Raw genomic sequence first — 18,491 nt, forward strand, 5'->3', positions numbered from 1 at the left:
ACTTATCAGAGCGATGGTGCAGCTGTACAAATCTCTGGTGCGGTTGCACTTGTAGTATTGCGTACAATTCTGATCACCGCATTACTGAAAGGGTGTGGAAGCCGAGGAAAGGGTGCAGAGGAGATTTACCATGATGTTTCCTGTTATGGAGGGAAGGTCTTCTGAGGAAAGGCTGAGGGACCTGAGGCTGTTTTCGTTAGAAGGTTGAGAGGTGACTTAATTTAGACATATAAGATAATCAGAGGGTTAGATAAGGTGGATAGTGAGAACCATTTTCCTTGGATGGTGATGGCTATAATAGGAGAGATCGCTTTAAATTGAGGGGTGATAGATAAAGGACAGATGTCAGAGGTTCTTCACTCAGACTAGTAAGAGTGTGGAACATCCTGCCTGCAACAGATGTAGACAATTAACCTCTTGTCAGTTCCCAATTATGGTTTTCATGTTTTCACCAGACCTTCCGATTCCCTTCTTTCTTTGCATGGCTAATCTGTTTTCCCCATTTATCCTCCATGTCCTGTATTCCTGTTACTAACTGACTGTACTGTGTGATGCCAATAACCCATGGTCCAGGGATCAATATAGCATGACCATCTTGCTCAACACAAATAACAGCTAGTCCTTCAGTTAGAGTGTTCCCTTTCTCTGCCCCTGCTGTTAGATTGTCAAAGCATGCACTAACTATTTCCTTATATGGATATATTTCACTCAGCACTACCACCTACTGCTTACACAAGTTTATTTTCTATTCTGCTACTTTCCTTGCGTTTTCCCTTTTTACTCTCTCCTTATTCTCTTTCAGGATGTTTTAAAAGAGACTTGGATATATATTTGAAAGTGATGAATTTAGAGAGCTGCAGGAGTAGGGCTGGAGAATGGGACCAGCTGGGTAGCTCTTTCTGCACCGGTTTGAATGGCCTAGGTATTGTAACATTTACATGATTCTATACACATACAACATTAATGTGTTGCGTAACCAGGAAACCACTCATTTAACTGGCAGGTATTCCAGTGCTCCTTCTACAGTGATTATTAAAATTCAAAGATCATTGGAAATAAGAGCAGGAGAAGGACATTTGCCTCCTTGAGCCAGCTCCACTTTTCGATAAGATCGTGGTTGACCTGGGCTCAGCATTGCTTTCCTTTCTGTTAGGCACAACTCTCAACTCCTTCAATGAAAACTCTGTCCAACTCAGCCTTGACTGTGCTCAGTGGCCCAACCTCCACTGCTTTAAGGGAGTGGGAATTCCACAGAATCATCATCCTCACTCCATGATGAAATTCATCCTTATCTTCAACTTAAATGGACAAACACCTCAATTTTAAACTGTGATCCCCTAGGAGAGTCAAACATCTTCTGACCATCAGTCGGTACTGCCATACCCCCTCAGAATCTTATTGGTTTCGTGAAGATCATCACTCATTCTTCTAAATTTCAATCCATAAGGTCTCAACCTGTTTAATTTTTCCTCAGAACTAAACTCCCCTCATCACAGGAATCAGCTGAGTGAACCTTCTCTGAACTGCTCCAACTGCAAGTCCATCCCTCCCGATATGAGGAGATCAAACTGTGCACAGTACTCCAGGTGTGGTCTCACCAATGCCCTGTACAGTCATTGCAAAACGTCTCTGTTTTTACACTTCATCTCCTTTGCAATTTAAAAAAAAACAACTTTCCAGTTCCTGTCCCAATCACTTTGTATGCTTACATGCTGACTTTTTTGTGATTCATACACAAGGACGCACAGTTCACAAGGTGGAACATGTATTGGTGAAGATAAGAAATGCCAAGGGTTCGAAAATATTGGTGCCTGCTACATACAGGACCCCATCCAGTCCCAGAAATGTAAGGGAAGACATTCAGCAAGAAATCAGAGATACATACAACTAGGAGCAACTGTAATTATGGTCCACTCAAATTGACATGTAGATTGGACAAATCAAATTAGCAATGATATTGTGAGGGAGGATTTCCTGGAATGAGTAGATGGCAGTTTTTTACACTAGTATGTTGAGGAATTAACTCGAGATCAGGTTTTTCTAAACTGGGTATTGTCCAAAGAGAAAGAAATAATTAATAACGTTGTTGCACAGGATCTCTTGGGGAAAAGAACCATCATACAATTTTTCATGAATGTGGAAAGTAAAGTTGTCGAATCTGAAACTATGGTCCTGATTCTAAATTGAAGGGAAATACAAGGATATAAATTGCAAACGTGCAAGAACAGATTGAAGAACTTTACTGAAAGGTTTGATAGTGGAGAATTATTGATGAATATTTAAACAACTTGTGAATGAATTACAATAATCATTCATTCCTGTCTGGCACAAAAATAATAGAGAAAAGACAACTCAGCCATAGCTTCCACAAGAAATGAGGGTCAGTATAAGATCCAAAGAGGAATCATATAAAATGACCAGAAAAAGCAGCAACCTGAGGAGTGGTAGCTTTTAGCAATCAGCAAAAAAGGACAAAAAAGTTGGAGCTCCAGTGACATGCCATGTTCCCACACCAACATTTCTGTCACAAGCCTGCTGCAGTGTTCCAGTGACCCTCAGTGCCAGCTCAACAAACAACAAGTCATTTTCTACTAGGGCTCAACACGGAGTTGAATAACTTTAGAGTCTGATTTTGTCCTTCCATACTTTCTACCCATCTCCACCCTCTGGTCCTGTCATGACACGGGTTGTTTTCAGCACAGCCTACCCATTCTTTCCTGCTCTCAGCTCTCATTATCACTTATTCAGCTCCCTTCTGTATTGGCCTATTGTCAATAATCCCCTTGTTTGTCTACCCCTTTCATATCTCTCTCTTTCTCTCTCTGGTCTACATGTCCACTGACCGGCTTACCTCTCCCTTCCACTAACCCCATCTCATCTTCAGCATAAATCCCACTTTTTCACAGCATTGTTCTAATGAAGAGCTGCTGATCTGCAAAGGGTAACTGTAAAGGGCAGCTACAGAAAAATTGTGGCTACAACAGAATTCATAGGACAAGAGCACTGCAATTGGTGAGTCGTATCTTGACTCTCCATAATTTTCTACAATATATAAGTCCCGAACCTGGACTGTGATGGGGGAATACTCTACACCTGCTTGGATGGATTCAGCTCCAGTGTATATTGATAGACAATGGCATTGGGGAGGGGATTTTAAGACTTTGGCCCAGCAACAGTGAAGAAATCTGAGTGAGGACGGTGTGTGGGTTGAATGGGAGCTTGCAGATGATAGTGTTCCCATGTATCAGCTGGCCATCTCCTTTTCATGGTGGAGGTTATGGATTTGGAAGACAAGGACTGATAGGGCCCTAACTATGATAGGGCCAAAGGTAGTGTTTTAGAACAGAGAGACTTCGGGGTTCAGGTACAGAAGTCTTTGAAGTTTGTATCACAGATAAACGAGGCGATTAAGAAGATATTTAGTACCTTTGCCTTCATTGCTCAGATGTTTGAGTATCAGAGATGGGATATTTTGTTGAGGTAGTATAGAACATTGGTGAGGCCTCTTCTGGAGTACAGTGTCCATTTCTGATCGTTCATTTACACGAATCATATCATTAAACTGGAGAGGGGTCATAAAAGATTTACCGGGATTTTGCCAAGAATTGAGAGTTGAGACTGGAAAGGCTTGGATATTTTTTCCACTGGAGCAGAGGAGGTTAAGGGTGACCTTCTTAAGGTTTATAAAATCATAAGGGACATAGATAAGGTGAATGACAAGGGTCTTTTCCCTAGGGTGGTGTTGTTCAAAACTAGCAGGCATATTCTTAAGGCGAGAGGAGTAAGATTTAAAGAGGATATGAAGGGCAACGTTTTTACACAGAGAGTGATTTGTCTGTGGGTGAACTGCCAGCAAAAGTGCTGTATGAGGATACAGTGACGACATTTAAGAGACATTTGGCTAAGTGAGTGAATAAGAAAGGTTTGGAGGGATAATGGGCCAAGCCCAAGCAGGTGGGGCTGGTTTAGTTTAGGAACTTGCTTGACATGGACTAGTTGTACCGATGATGCCCTCAGCGCATCTCATCCACTTCCTGCACCTCCGCCCTCGAAACCCACCTCTTCAACTGATGAAGGGCTCTTGCCTGAAACGTCAATACTCCTGCTGCTCGGATGCTGCCTGACCTGCTGTGCTTTTCCAGCACCATACTCTTGACTCTGATCTCCAGAATCTGCAGTCCTCACTTTCTCCTTGTTGTACCGAAGAGTCTGTTTCCGTGCTGTATGACTCTTCGTAAGTACAAGGCAGACGATGAAAGAATGAAAAAAGAGGGATAACTCAGGAGACATTATTAGAGATGTTGGAAATCCTGGGTGTGTGAGAACTGTCATGAGGGCACTTTACCCGAATGGTCGTAGCATTTTTAACAAGGTTGATGGGTTAACAACACAAATAATTCAGAATGAATATGATTTAGTCGCCATGACGGAGACATGGTGACAGGATGGTTACAACTGGGAGTTAAATACCCAGCTATCAGACTATTCGGAAGGAAAGACAGGAAGGGAAGGGAGGTGGTGTAGCTCTGATCTTCAAGGACAACATCAGGGCAGTGCTGAGAGATGATATAGGTTCTATGGAGAAGAAGGTTAAATCCATTTGGGTGGAAATGAGAAATTCTAAGAAGAAAATGGCACTGATAGGTGTAGACTATAGGCCACTAAATAATAACATCATCTTGGGGCAGGCAGTAAACAAGGAACGAACTCATGCCTGTAAAAATGGTATGGCAGTTACCATGGGGATTTTAATCTATATGCCAATTGATCGAACCAGCTCAGTCAGGGTAGCCTTGAGGAGGAGTTCATGGAGTGCATCCGCAATAGTCTTCTTGAACAGTATGTAATGGAACCAATGAAGGAGCAAGCTGTCCTAGATCTGGTGCTGTGTAATGACACAGGGATAATTAATGACCCCATCGTTAGGGATCCTCTTAGCAAGAGCAATCACAGTATGGTTGAAGTTAGAATACAGATGGAGAGTGTGAAGATAAAACCCAATACCAGGGTCCTGTGCTTAAACAAGGGAGACTACAATAGGATGAGGGAGGCCTTGGCTAAGGTGGACTGGAAACAAAGACTTTACGGTGGGAAGGTTGACAAGCAGTGGAGGACTTTCAAAGCAATTTTTCAAAGTGCTCAGCCAAAGTATATTCCAGTGAAAAGGAAGGACTGTAAGAAAAGGGGTTATCTACCATCGGTGTCTCAGGAATTAACGGAGGCTATCAAATTGAAAGGAAAGGAATACAAAGTGGCCAAGATCAGCAGGAAACTAGAACATTGGGAAACCTTTAAAGGTGAGTAGAAAGTCACAAAAAGAGGTGTAAATATAAGTAAGATAGAACATGAGAAAAAAATGAGCACAGAATATAAAGATAGATAGCAAACGTTTCCATAAATATATAAAACAAAAAAGAGTGGCTAAAGTCAACATTGTTCCTTTAGAGGATGAGAAGAGGTTTTTAGTTATGGGATATGATGAAATGGCCAAGGCATTGAATAGGTTTTTGTGTCAGTCTTCACAGTAGAGGACACGAATAACATGCCAGTAATTGACAAAGAGACAAAGGTAGGTGAGGACTGGGAAACAATCAGTATTACAGAAGAGGTAGTGGTGGGAAAGCTCTGGAATGCATCCAATGGAACTAAGGATAAACAAGTCTCCTGACCCTGATGGAATGCATCCCAGGATACTAAAAGAGATGGCGGGAGAAATAACAAGTGCACTTGTGGTAATTTTCCAGATTCGCTGGACTTTGGGGCAGTTTCAGCGGATTGGAAAACAGCAAATGTGACGCCACTGTTTAAAAAGGGAGGTAGACAAAAGGTGAGGAATTATAGACCAGTTAGCATAATATCTGTAGTGGGCAAGATGCTTGAATCTATTATCAAGGAAGAAATAGCAAAGCATCTGGATAGAAATTGTCTCACTCGGCAGACACAACATGGGTTCATGAAGGGTAGGTCTTGCTTAACTATTCTTTTGGAATTCTATGAAGACATTACGAACAAGGTGGATAAGATGCCACATGTGAGTCTACTGCATGAGATAAAGATGCATGGCATTCCAGGCAAAGTATTAGCATGGATAGAGGATTGGTTGACTAACAGGAAGCAAAGAGTGGGAATAAATGAATGCTATTCTGGTTGGCAATCAGTAACTAGTGGTGTGCGTCAGGGATCAGTGTTGGGACCATAATTATTTACAATTTATAAAGGTGATTTGGAGTTGGGGACCATGTGTGGTGTGTCAAAGTTGCAGATGACACGAGGATGAGTGGCAGAGCAAAGTGTGCAGAGGACTGTGAAACTTTACAGATGAACATAGATACTTTAAGTAAGTGGGTAAAGGTCAGGCAGATGGAATACAATGTTAATAAATGTGAAGTCATCCATTTTGGTCAGGGTAACAGTAAAAAGGACTATTACTTGAATGGTTAAAAAGTTGCAGTGTGCTGCTATGCAGAGGGACCTGGGTTTCCTTGTTCATGAATCACAGAGGGTTGTGCATGAATCACCGCACGCACAGCAGCTAATTAGGAAGGCAATTGGAATTTTGTCCTTCATTGCGAAAGGGATTGAGTTTAAAAACAGGGAGGTTATGTTGTAGCTGTAACGGGGTGCTAGTGAGGCCACACCTGGAGTACTGTGTGCAGATTTGGTCTCCTTACCTGAGAAAGGATGGACAAGCAGTAGAGGGGGTACAGTGGAGGGTCTCTAGGTTGGTTCTGGAGTTGAGGGGGTTGGCTTATGAGGAGAGACTGAGTCGACTGGGATTATATTCTTTGGAATTTAGAAGAATGAGGGGGGGAATCTTAGAGATACCTATAAAATTATGAAGGGACAGGATAAGACAGACGTAGAGAGGATGTTTCCACTGGCAGATGAAACTAGGACAAGAGGGCATACCCTCAGAATTCAGGGGAGCAGATTTCGGACTGAATTGAGAAGGAACGTCTTCACTCGGGGTTTGGCAGCTCAATTTTAGGTCATTAAATGAATAGGGAGTTAAATGGTATTTTAGCTTTTGATCCAGATATCAAGTTCTTTTCTTCCATCTTTCCTCTTCTTCCCCCCTTCAATGTGTATGATCTGTCTGAAGGAAGTGCAAAATAACGTACACCCCTTGTAGGTGTTGCTTTCCAGTAAAATATTCCTTTTGTTGTGTTGCTGCAGTTCCTTGTCTGAAACTGTTTCTGGTTTGTTCCCTTCTCCCATATCCAGAAAGATTTTCACTCACTCTTTCCAATACAACAGTAGACAGTGTAGTTTTGTGCCTGGGCTCCTATTTCATCCAGTCTCTCAACATCTTGTGTATCAGAGCTGTTAAGGGCAATCAGAGTTGGTCCATTTGCTGAAGTTTGCAGTCTATGAACAGACATGTGCCTCCTTCATTCACTCTCTTCTGAATCCACAGTTCCCAGAAGTAAAACATCTCTGCACGGGACAGCTTGTGTTTGGGAAAATCTCACCACTTTCCTTGCACAATTCCACCTTTGTAGGATTTGACCCCTAATCAGCACACTGATAGGATTACATTGACATGGCCACTATGCTACCATTTCCCCTTTCGGATGTTTAGTGTAAATGTAGAGAATTCTTGCTCCAATTACACAGAGCCATGTTGAGGCCCCATCTCGAGTACAGTGTATATGTTAATCTCCTGACCTCAAGAAGGACATTCCCAGACTAAAGGAAGAGCAACAGATTGGGATAAGGGTATTGTCCAATGAGCAGATTCTCTGACAGCACCTTCCAAACACACAACCACTTCCATCCAGAAGGACAAGAGGCAGCAGATACATGGGAGCACCAGCCCCTGCAAGTTCCCCTCCAAGCCAATCACCATCCTGACTTGGACATATATCACCGTTCCTTCAGTGTGGCTGGGTCAGAATCCAGGAATTCCCTCCCGAAGGAACATTGTGGGTCAACCAACATCACGTGGACTGCAGCAGTTCAAGAAGACAGCTCACCACCATCTTCTCAAGGGGACAACTAGGGATGGGTAATAAATGGTGCCCATGCTACATGAGTGAGTAAGAAAGGTCTCAATCCCAGATTACAAGTCAGACAAATCAGTTTTGCTATCAGTTGTTTAATGTGACTCACTGTCTCATAACCAGGTTGAATGCCTTCTGGTCTCCATGGAGTGTCCATACCACTACAGCAGGCTTCCTTGCAAGGTCTGATGGATCTTTTAGTATCAGGTTTTAATCGATCGGGACAGTCACAGGCCCTAGTCTACCAAATCTGATTATAGCTGCATTGTTAGAAATGTCTTTATCAAGCTGGATTTTGGATCAATGCCCAGACTTTGACTCAGGACATTATAACTTTACAGCTGGGACCAGGAGCTCAGAAAGTTGTATTGCCTGCCCAGTGCCAGGGTGAAGGGCATTTCCTGGTTAGCAGAGACAAACCTGAACAAAGTGAGATGGATGTTTCTCTACATGGACTGATGTTATCAAGGGAGAGGAAATGGAACCAAGCAGTGGGAATCAGGATGCAAATCAGCCAGGATCTAATTGGGGAACGATAGACTAGTGAGCCTGATGTCGATGGTGGGCAAGTTGTTGGAGGGAATCCTGAGGGACAGGATGTACATGTATTTGGAAAGACAAGGACTGTTTAGGGATGGTCAACATGGCTTTGTGCATGGGAAATCATGTCTCACAAACTTGATTGAGGTTTTTGAAGAAGTAACAAAGAGGATTGATGAGGGCAGAGCGGTAGATGTGATCTATATGGACTTCAGTAAGGCATTCGACAAGGTTCCCCAATGGAGATTAGTTAGCAAGGTTAAATCTCATGGAACACAGGGAGAACTAGCCATTTGGATACAGAACTGGCTCAAATATAGAAGACAGAGGGTGGTGGTGGAGGATTGCTTTTCAGACTGGAGGCCTGTGACCAGTGGAGTGTCACAGAGTGGGTGCTGGGTCCACTACTTTTCATCATTTATATAAATGATGTGGATGTGAGCATAAGGGGTATAGTTAGTAAGTTTGCAGATGACACCAAAATTGGAGGTGTAGTGGACAGCGAAGAGGGTTACCTCAGATTACAACAGGATCTTGATCAGATGGGCCAATGGGCTGAGAAGTGGCAGATGGAGTTTAATTTCGATAAATGTGAGGTGCTGCATTTTGAGAAAGCAAATATTAACAGGACTTTTTCATTTAATGGTAAGGTCCGAGGGAGTGTTGCTGAACAAGGAGACCTGGGAGTGCAGGTTCATAGCTCCTTGAAAGTGGAGTCGCAGGTAGATAGGATAGTGAAGAAGATGTTTGGTATGCTTTCCTTTATTGATCAGAGCAATGAGTACAGGAGTTGGAAGGGCGTGTTGTGGCTGTACAGGGCATTGGTAAGGCCACTGTTGGATTATTGCATGCAATTCTGGTCTCCTTCGTATTGGAAAGATGTTGTGAAACTTGAAAGGGTTCAGAAAAGATTCACAAGGATGTTACAAGGAGGATTTGAGCTACAGGGAGAGGTTGAATACGTTAGGGCTGTTTTCCCTGAAGTATTGGAGGCTGAGAGGTGACCTTATAGAGGTTTATAAAATCATGAGGGGCCTGGATAGGATAAATAGACAGAGTCTATTTTCTGGCCCTAGAGGGGCATAGGTTTAGGGTGAGAGGGGAAAGATATAAAAGAGACCTAAGGGGCAACTTTTTCACACAGTAAGTGGTACATGTATGGAATGAGATGCCAGATGAAGTGGTGGAGGCTGGTACAATTGCTACATTGAAAAGACATCTGGATGGGTATATGAATAGGAAGAGTTTGGAGGGATATGGGCCGGTTGCTGGCAGGTGGGACTAGATTGGGTTAGGATATCTGGTCGGCATGGACAGGTTGGACTGAAGGGTCTGTTTCTGTGCTGTACATCTCCGTGATTCTATGACTATGTGCAGTCTCGGTGGATTGAACATGCTGAATTGTCCATAGTATCCAGGGATGTGCAGGTTAGGTGGGTTAGCCATGGGAAATATGGGTAATGGAATGAAGCGGACCTGGGTAGGATGCCCTTTGGAGGGTCGGTGCAGAATTGATGGGTCAAATAGCTTGTACTTGCACATTAGGGATTCTGTGACCCATGTTCTGGATAGCAGATCATCAAATTCACAAGAACATAAAATGTCTATTTGGGACTTCACAAGAGTGCTGTGGAGGACAGATGGTATGATTGTTCTCTCCCACTCAGGAAGAGGTTTTGCAGGCAGTCTCCCAGAGTCTGTTCCAACAGATAAGGGTATAAATGGTCTGTTTCTTCCCCAAAGGTCTGGGCAGCATTCAGGAGACAGGGCTACGGTCCAGTTCCAAAATTCCCACAATGATCGCAAATTTCCTGTCCATCAGTGGCCAGGTGGTAACCACAGCCCCGATCTGAGAGGATATTATCAGATTTTCACAAAGACAATCTGTCTTGGACTGAAAACAAAAAAAATGCTGGATATCACAGTGGGTCAGACATGCATCCATGGAGAGAGAGAGAGAGGAAGCTAACATTTCGAGTTGAGTTGACTCTTCATCAGAGAATCCATACAGTGTGGAAACAGGCCATTCGGCCCAACGGTTTCATACTGCCCCTCCGAAGAGCATCCCACACAGACCTCCATTTCCCCTCCCCTATCCTGTAACACTACATTTCCCATGACCAACCCACCTTGAGGCGAATGGTCCAGGGTAAGTAAGGAAATGAAGGGATAGGGCAGTGGCAGAAACCATGCAGATCTGTCTCCTCATGGAACAGATCGAGTCCTTTCCTCCATGTGGGGCCTTGTGGGATGGCCCAGCCTCCCTTGTGTGGCCCCCTCTCCTGCCAGTGGCTGACCAACCACCCAACCTGTGTGGGGAAAGCTTCTCAGGTGGGCTCCCTGGGATGCTGCAGACCAGCCAGCACCAGGAACAGCTTCCTTGAGCCTGCCCTACCTTTGATGGTCATGGGTCATCTTATTCAAGGAAGGATGTAAATGCCATTGGAAGCTTACTGGAGACAGTTTACACCTGGAATTGGCAGGTGTTTTCATGATTGAACAGATCGGGGCTGTCGTTTAGATGGGTAAGAGTCAACTTCACTGAGGAATCTTGTCAGGGTTAAACATCACACAACACCATGGTATAGTCCAACAGGTTTATTTCGAGGTGCTAGCTTTTGAAGCGCTGCTTCTTCATCAGGTGGTTGTGAAGCAAGATCATAAGACACAGAATTTATAGCAAAAGATTATAGTTTGGGAACTAAGTCGATTGGTGAACTCCACTCACTCTGGCTCAGTTCAATGATATCATTATTGAGCATGGCCTCCACCTCCTTCTGGACCTGTCTGGCTTTGAAAGGATTAAGTCAATAGGGGTGTTGTTTTATCAGAGCAGTATTCCCTATGTCTATTTCATGTACAAAGCATGAGTCCTCCCCATCTGATTCTTACATATGTCCTTGGACTGCAGTAACAAACCTTTTAACTGCGTTCTGTGCTCCTGAGACAGATAGTTTACTAACTTATCCCACTCCTCAAGGACTTCTTCATTTTCATCTATTTTGAGGCACACCCCAATCCACCCCATCTGGATTTGATTCTTTACTCTGCAGTGCAGCTCCTAACACATGTTTCTCCAGTTCTTTCTCTCGAGTATAATATGGTTTCAACATGTTCACATGACATACCTGATACTGTTTTTTCCGATCTGACATCTTTAGTAGATAGTCCACCCGACTCAACTTTTTCTCAATTTGATAGGGACTACAAAACCTGGCTTTGAAGGGACCTCCTATCACTGGTAACAGTCCAACACATCTATCATCCCCTCAGGAAAACATCCGAGTCTCGGAGCTTGTATCTACCACCTGCTTCAGTCTATGCTGTGCCCTCTTTAGATGCTGTTTAGCTAACTCACCTCCTCGATTTAATCTCTCCCTCACCTCCGATACATAATCTAAGGGTGAGATCTCTGACTTTGGTCCTGTCAATTTTTCTTTAATCAATTTCAAAGGGCCTCTCACTCCATGCCTGACTATTAACTTGATGGGACTGAACTGAGTAGATTAATTTGGGGCATCTCTAATGGCAAACAATACGAGTGGGATAAAGGTATCCCATTCATTCGGGTAATCCTGACAGTATGCTCTCAACATGGTCTTCAAGGTCTGATGCTCCCTGGGATTCAGGATTTAAAGTGCTGTAAATCTAATCTACCCATAACCTTCTTAAACAGCCGAGCAGTAAAATTTGACCCTTAGTCCAACTGAATCTCTCTGGGCAGCCCATACTGTGTGAAGAAAGCTACTAACTCCTCTACCACCCTTTTTGCCTCGATATTCCGTATTCGAATTGCCCCCAGATATCTGGTAGACACATCCGTTACGGATAACAAGTACTGGTTCCCACTTTTAGTTCTTGGTAGGGGAACCTGCACAATCAATTATAACCCGTGTAAAATGTTCTTCAAATGTGGGAATTTGCATCAAAGGTGCTGTATTATTACCGCCTGTGGCTTACCCCCCATTTGGCATGTATGACAATTACGGCTAAAGTTAACCACCTCCTTATGCATTCGAGGCCACGAAAAATATGTTAGTACCTCAGCCTGAGTCTCTCGTACCCCTCGGTGACCTCCGACAGGTAGTTTAAGTATTACCCATAACACCACATCTCTGTATGCTACCGGCATCACAATCGGGTGCACTTCAGCCCATGTCTCCTCTGCACTAACCTGCTGTGGTCTCCATTTCCATCTCAGGATTCTATCTTTCGGATAATAACCCTCAGGAAAGTTCTCTGCATCTTTTTCGGAGTACACATCCACACACGGGGGAACCTCGACAATCCGAATACCAATTATCCGAAAATCGGATTTCCCGAAGGAGATCTCGAGGTCCCAATGGAAATATTACATGAAAGACATGTTTCCAGCAGTGATTGTGTCTTTTGTTTACAGTGAGTAAACAGGCACCGTCTCTAAATGACTGACCTCCTGCCCTCTCTCTCTCTCCTCACACTTTCCCTGGAGTTCTGCAGAGGGGTGTACCCTAACTATCCCCCCGCTTCCCAGGAATAATCTCTCCGACATTGGCCTGTGCTGGGCAAACGTGGAACTGGTCCACAATTCGCAGTCAAATGTTGTGTGTCTGTGTGTGTATGTGTGTGTGTCTGTGTGTCTGTGTCTGTGTGTGTGTGTCTGTGTCTGTGTGTCTGTGTGTGTGTGTCTGTGTATCTGTGACTGTGTGTGTCTGTGTGTGTGTGTCTGTGTGTGTGTGTCTGTGTCTGTGTGTCTGTGTGTGTGTGTCTGTGTATCTGTGACTGTGTGTGTGTGCGCGCGCGCTGTCTGGAGACTTAGTTCTCGACTCGTGGAAGGGGACAAAGGTGTCTGCTCAGTGGAGGCTCCAGTGGAATCATAACAAAGGGTTACGTGGGGATCAGGGACTTGGAGAGGAGGTGGAAAATCCTTTGGGTGTAATGTGACAGCCCACCATTGGGGGGTGCAATAGACCCAGAACTGTCTGTTGGGAGAATTCTGTCTAATTGTAACGCCCTCATTAAGGCAGAGAATCTTAACCTGAAGGGCACACAACAAATCCCTCCCTGCTTGGTTAATGCCTAAATTAGGGGTTTGAGTGAATTGGACAGCACAGGTACGGGGGGCCCCAAACTGAATCATGAGTGGTGCTGTTCGGGGACACTGCCTTTCCTGTCCAGTTAGACCACTCAGGTGTACAGAGCTGTATGTGAGCCCACACAGGAAGTCTCAAATGTTGAGGCAGTGGTACCGGTATCAATCAGGAAGGGGATTTCTTTACCTTCAACAGTCAAGCAGACGACCGGTTCATCCTTGGGGTCTTTAGACAGGATAGGGTAGAGCTGAAAGGAGGATAATCAGGGGCTGGGAAGGGGGCAGCAGAGCAAACTCATTCCCTGTCTGGGGTTCTGTATCGCAGGTGTAACAGTGGGCAGTCTCACCACCAATGACCATCCACACCACAGTGAAAACAGGTCTGCATTGGCCGTGTCATTGTCCGTGATGTGGTGGGGGTGGGGGGGGGTAGCCACCACAGGGTCAAGGGCAGCCGTGCTAGTTGTGGAAAGTGGGTGGAGGGGTGTCAGGGGAACGATGAAACATTGCACTGAGGCCATTCGGGTGAGCAGCATGTGTATGGTCATATCCATCGACCCACTCCTGGGACAAGGGTGGGGGTCCATTGGGTGGTTCCTGAGGGAGTCAGGGCCTGTAACAGGGACATTAGAATCTTTGTGAGGGGGTGGGCGGGGGGGGGAGGGTGCTGTATAATTTCATGCTTGTCTGTTGCCTGTTTAGGGCCTTTCAGACTACGTCAGTAATAAGTGAGCGCTCTTCTCATTTGTTGGCGGGTGTTATCCGGCCAATCCATATTATTGGTTTGAACAGCAGTAGCGACCCGCTCTGGGATACATTGTAATAGTAGTGCATTAAAGCTGGGGCGAGGGATTTCCTACATGACAATTGGTGTCCCCTACGTGGGTGGAGTATGTGGAGCAAAGCCGATCTGAACTGGCCTCCTCCTGCTTTGGGCTGCACTCCAATACCCTAATTATATATACCTGGTGTTGTTGCAGACTTCTCTGGAGAGCCCCCCCACCCCCAATCACCAGGATCTGGTCCCCGAGCTGGGGAACGCCTCTGGAAAAGGCCTCCCAATCATTGTAACCCCCAACTGGGGTTTCCATCTCGAACCCTCACTTGGGGCCAGAGCCAAGCAGCACAGACTGAAGAGGTCCTGAGGTGTGCCTAGATACATTTGAATTGTCCCTGTAATATAATCAATGAAATCCTCTGGACTCGTCTTTCGGTTTTTGGGGGGGGCGCAGGGGGGGAGGTGTGTGGGACATAATCAAGCACATCTCTTGGGCTTTCCAGGGGGGTGTAAATGTCTGGTGGTCTGTCCTGCTGAGCCAGGGTTTGGGTTAGGGACTGTCCAGGTCGGGAACTGCCTCTGTTCATGTTTATGGGTGGCGTTGCCTGTTCTGTTTGGGTTAGGCAGGCCAGGGTTAGCCATTTGATTTGCGACCTCTCTGGGCCAGGTGTTGCTGTCGGGGCTGTAATCGTGGGGCCCGTCATGTTCACTACCACTGTCTGTGACAGGGTTATAGGATGGTGTGACCTGTTCTCTGTGCGTCTGAAAAGGACCTGTCTATTTGTCTTTTTTAGTGTTGGATCGCGGCCTGAAAGCAACTGGGTCAGTGAAGCTTTCAGGAGCCTGGTTCTGGTCAGGACCTGGGGGGGATCTGAACTTCCCTGTGACTGAGGGATAGAGTGTGGGGAGACAGGCGGCAGTGAAGGATACAGTGGGGGTGGTGGTCACGGGCCAGTGGATCTTGGTTGGGGTGTCACGGCGCTAGCAGGGGTAGGAGGGGAGAGCGGCCGATATGAGGGGTGGGGTGGGGTGGGGGGGGTGCAGGGCACTCCTGCTCATCAGTGTCACCAATTTGGAACAACATCAGCAGACCAGACATGTCTGGAGGTACCTCCGTTTTGCTCTCGTCCAGTAGCTGGGTTTCGCATTTTAACCCTGGTCTGTTCGTCTGTCTAGTGCCTTTTAGCTTTTCTTGGTTTCTCTCATTTCGATCATGATCCTCGCACTGTGTCTTTATCACTGCCCAAGGTTTAGGGTTACCCTCGTTATCACATAATCTAATCCCTGTCTGACGTGTGCTGTTCTCCCACCTACTCTGCTGAGATTTGCCTTTTAATTCCTCAGCTGCTTTTCGCCACACAGTTATTAAAGTTTCCCACCGAGTGCCCACATTGCACTTCCAGATTGCCTCCTCGCCCTTTAAACATTTCTCTCTGTCCCACGTTCCTCCTAGTGGCCAGGTTTCATTACCCAATTTCTTATTTAAACATCTGAGCCTTTCCTCATTCTGAGGGTCACCTCGGCTATAATCCATACAAAGGGGTTCCAGCCCCTGACCTATCTAACACTTGCCCCATGTTATTGTGTATATATTTCTTTCTCGAGCTGACCTTTATGGAACTGTCCTGGCAGCCTCTGTACTCACTTCAGGTTCCTGACCTTCGCGTGGGGGATCTCCCCTCTTAACAACCGGTCTAAGGCAGGGTGCTGAGACAGACACAGTGACTCCACTTTACCTGGTGTACTGTATCCCGGGGCTCCGAACTCCCGCTTTCCCTGGGGACTCTAACCCCAAACTAACCCTGGGAACTGTAACCCCAATTTAACCCTGGGGACTCTAACCCCGATTTAACCCCGGGGGACTCTCGCCCTGATTTAACCCTGGGGGACTCTCACCTCGATTTAACCCTGGGAACTGTAACCCCGATTTAACCCTGGGGGACTCTAACCCCGAATTAACCCTGGGGACTCTCACCCCAATTTAACCCTCGGGGACTCTAACCCCGATTTAACCCCGGGGGACTCTAACCCTGATTTAACCTTGGGAGCTCTCACCACAATTTAACCCTCGGGGACTCTAACCCTGATTTAACCCCGGGGACTCTAACCCCGATTTAACCCTGGGGACTCTCACCCCAATTTAACCCTCGGGGACTCTAACCCTGATTTAACCCCAGGGACTCTAACCCCGATTTAACCCCGGGGCGCTCTAACCCCGATTTAACCCCGGGGTCTCTCACCCCAGTTTAACCCTGGGGGACTCTCACCCCGATTTAACCCCAGGGACTTTCACCCCGATTTAACCCTCGGGGACTCTCACCCTGATATAACCCTGGGGGAGTCTAACCCCGATTTAACCCTGGGGGAGTCTCACCCTGATTTAACCCCGGGGACACTCACTCCAATTTAACCCTGGGGTACTCTCACCCCAATTTAACCCTGGGGACTCTCACCCTGATTCAGCCCTGGGGACTCTAACCCCGATTTAACCCTGGGGGACTCTAACCCCGATTTAACCCTGGGGGACTCTAACCCCGATTTAACCCTGTGGGACTCTCACCCCGATTTAACGCTGGGGAGCTCTAACCTCGATTTAACCCTGGGGAGCTCTAACCTCGATTTAACCCTGGGGGGCACTCACCCCGATTTAACCCTGGGGACTCTCACCCCAATTTAACCCTGGGGGACTCTCACCCCAATTTAACCCCGGGGACTCTAACCCCGATTTAACCCTGGGGGACTCTCACCCCGATTTAACCCTGGGGAGCTCTAACCTCGATTTAACCCTGGGGAGCTCTAACCTCGATTTAACCCTGGGGGGCACTCACCCCGATTTAACCCTGGGGACTCTCACCCCGATTTAACCCTGGGGGACTCTAACCCCGATTTAACGCTGGGGAGCTCTAACCTCGATTTAACCCTGGGGAGCTCTAACCTCGATTTAACCCTGGGGGGCACTCACCCCGATTTAACCCTGGGGACTCTCACCCCAATTTAACCCTGGGGGACTCTCACCCCAATTTAACCCCGGGGACTCTAACCCCGATTTAACCCTGGGGGACTCTCACCCCGATTTAACCCTGGGGAGCTCTAACCTCGATTTAACCCTGGGGGGCACTCACCCCGATTTAACCCTGGGGACTCTCACCCCGATTTAACCCTGGGGACTCTAACCCCGATTTAACCCTGGGGGACTCTAACCCCGATTTAACCCTGGGGGACTCTAACCCCGATTTAACCCTGGGGGACTCTCACCCCGATTTAACCCTGGGGAGCTCTAACCTCGATTTAACCCTGGGGGGCACTCACCCCGATTTAACCCTGGGGACTCTCACCCCGATTTAACCCTGGGGACTCTCACCCCGATTTAACCCTGGGGACTCTCACCCCGGTTTAACCCTGGGGACTCTAACCCCGATTTACCCCTGGGGACTCTCACCCCAAGGTAACCTTGGGGACTCTCACCCTGAATTAACCCTGGGGACTCTCACCCTGATTTAACCCCAGGGGGCTCTAACCCTGATTTAACCCTGGGGACTCTCACCCCGATTTAACCCTGGGGGACTCTCATCCCGATTTATCCCCAGGGGGATTCTCACCCCGATTTAACCCTGGGGTCTCACCCTGATTCAACCTTGGGAACACTGACCATGATTTAACCCTAGGGACTCTAATCCCTTTAAAACCCCAGCTTCGTGCAAAGTGACTTGTTGGTGTCCAAGTGCAGGAGTAACTCAAAGATTCCATCACCATCGAGTCCCAGGAGACAAGGGGTCAACTGGGTGTAAAGTTTAGAGAGAGAGAAATCAAGGTGAAGTTTACCTTGTGGACCCATCCATCTCACACCACCAACATTCAGGCACTTGCTTATTCAGTCCACCTGGAAGCTCCGTGTATGTTGGAATCCCACCGCTACCACCATATGTTCGGTTCTTTTCCAGAGGTTTCACACACACGATGCAATTTGCTCACACCAACTTCTGAAAACAGTTAAACTTTAATAAAGCCTGTACAAGCGAGGTAACCCCTCTGATACTCTTCCCAGGCGTGTGCAGTCAAGTCAGAACATAAGCCTGACCTGGTTCCTTCTTTATGTTTC

Source organism: Chiloscyllium punctatum, chromosome 36, assembly GCF_047496795.1.
Source record: "Chiloscyllium punctatum isolate Juve2018m chromosome 36, sChiPun1.3, whole genome shotgun sequence".
Classification (NCBI taxonomy): Eukaryota; Metazoa; Chordata; class Chondrichthyes; order Orectolobiformes; family Hemiscylliidae; genus Chiloscyllium; species Chiloscyllium punctatum.